The sequence below is a fragment of the Chrysochloris asiatica genome, unplaced genomic scaffold, assembly GCF_000296735.1.
Source record: "Chrysochloris asiatica unplaced genomic scaffold, ChrAsi1.0 scaffold00145, whole genome shotgun sequence".
Classification (NCBI taxonomy): Eukaryota; Metazoa; Chordata; class Mammalia; order Afrosoricida; family Chrysochloridae; genus Chrysochloris; species Chrysochloris asiatica.
The window spans coordinates 7,613,862-7,616,513 of NW_006408663.1; positions in this window are offsets into that span (position 1 = coordinate 7,613,862).

Consider the following 2,652-nt stretch of genomic DNA (forward strand, 5'->3'; position numbering starts at 1 on the left):
TATTTGACTCCATATTGTGAGGTCTGAGTGTTTATTCATCATTTATATTGCTAAAAAAGGTTATTTGCAATGAATAAATAATTTTTCCACAAATTCTGTCATGAAATCTCCATGTCATTTCTTTAATCAAGTCCATATTTTCCAATCTCTCCTCTTCATTTCTAATTTTTGAATTCCAATCATCAGTAATTATTAATGCTCTTTGATTGCATGTTTGATCAATTTAAGACTGAAGAAGTTGGTATAATTCTTCAATTAATACATTTTTAGCTTAGATTGTTGGTTAATATATTTGGAATAATTGCAATAACTTTACTCATTGTAGGGGTTATATATTAAAATCTCATATAACATTGTATTCTAAGATAAAACTTGAAATGCTCTTTTTGACAATGAATGAGACGCAGTTCCTCTTGATAAAAAAATTCTATAACCATCCGATTCAGCTAAATAATGCCTAACATATTGACTTTTATACATTCTAGTTCATTTTTGGTGACTTCCAATTTTCCTAGATTCAGATTTCAAATATTCCTCATTGTGATAAATAATAGGTGTTTTGAAGTTGTTCCTTCCCATTTTGTGTCTTGTTGTTGTTGTCAGGTGCCATCGAGTCGGAACCAACTCATAACGACCCCATGCACAGCAGAACGAAACAATGTCCAATCCAGCTCTATAAATAAATGAAAATTTCAAAAGCTTTGCTATATTCATGTCATTAATGTGTACGTTACTTTAAGGTGGCAACTCTTCCTCAGTGATATTTTCAGTACATTCATACACAAACATGAAGATGTCATCTTCTGGAACAATATTAGTCAGTGTTATGCTATTCATAAGGTTTTTAGGGATTGATCCTTCCTCAAAGGACCAGCTGTTTTCTCTTCCTAGTTTATTGTTAGTCTGAGAGCTCTGTTGAAATCTGTCCAACATGGGTGATCCTGTTGGTATTTTAAACACTAGTGACATAACTTCTAGTATCATAGAAACACACAAACCAACAGAGTACAACAACATGATAAACACAATGTTAGTATTAACGAAAAAATACCCTGTGAGATGGAGAAAAGTAAGACAAGGTATGGAGATGCTATTTCATGTACAACGGTCATGTTGGTCTCAGATAATGTAGCATATGAAAATATACAATACTGATATTAAGTACTGAACCATGTAAATAACTGTAAAAAGAAAATTTGAGGGAATAGGACATATGGAGTCACTGAGATGGGAGCATAATTGAGAAACATATAGCCAGTAATACCAGAACAGAATGAATTTGTTAAAAAATTAAATGAGATATTCTGGTAATCAATCACATATGAGGAACTAGAAATATTATAAGAATTCCAATATCTGCTTTTATTTGCCTCATCAGCTAAATCAATCAATCTGTCAATAAGCTGTTAATTCTTTACTGAAAACCCCTTTTCGGGTCAACTTTACCTGCTTTAATTTAAATTGTTCACTTACTTGCCTAGTTATCACAAATATATCTTAACCCAGTATTTTCCAAAGTTGTTTGGCCAAAGGGAAAACATTGCTAAATACCATATATAATTTCCCCAAACTACTCCTGTTGAGTCATAAACTTAAAGGTAGGGCCATGGAAATACCTTTTTTAAACAAGTAACTTGGCTTACTTTTCCCAAGAGACACTTGGAAAAAACTACTTGTATAAATGTTCTACTTACATTATATGAGTATTTCCTGGAATTTTAGTTTTCTTTCGACATTCCTGTCAGAGACTTCATCCCCTCCTCTCAAGAAATAAAATTTAATTTTGTAGCTTCCTAGTTCATCTCTCATCAAAACACTTAAATCAAAAGAGGGTTTACTTTAATAGTCTCAGAAATTCATGCTAGTTCTTTGAAATTTTGAGTTCAGTATATATCAATTGCATCATATTATGATGATGATTGTATTCATATATGGATCTTTCAGTGATTATAAACCAAGCTCTAGCAAATTCGCAGAATACATCAGTTTTTTTTTTGTTGTTGTTGTTGTTCCAATTTTAGTTTTGTTTTGTGCATGTATGTCTTTGCATCTTTGTTTTTTCATATTCTCATTTATCATATTAATATTTATGCTTATTTCTATGTTCTTCTTTGTTATGTTAAATTGCTGAAGAGTAAAATCATCTCAGAAATGTTTATTTTTTTAATTATAAGACTTTTATGGCCTTCATTCACAATTGAAAAGTTAGATGGCTTTCATTATGCTCCACATATATTTATTGCAGCATTTGTCACACTGTCTAACTATTTTCTATCTTAGTGACTCATTCCTCTTTTAGAGTGTAAACTTTTGGAAAGCAAAATCATACCTATTTTATTTTAAATTTATAATTATCAGAGAAGTTTTTGGACAAACTGCACACTCAAAAGGGAAGAATACATTCAGCATTTCTCAAGCTGAAAGAGCTGAGGAACAAAACTCAAACTTCTACTTACACTATTGAAGAATTCTTTGAACAACATATTAAATGATGCTGAAAGCATCAAAAGAGATAGAAAGAATACACCGAGTCACTACCCCAAAAAGAAATGCTCGATGTTCAACCATTTCAAGAAGTAGCAAATGATCAAGAGCCAGTAATACTGAAGGAAGAAGTTCAAGGTGCAATGAAGATATCGGTAAAGAATAAGG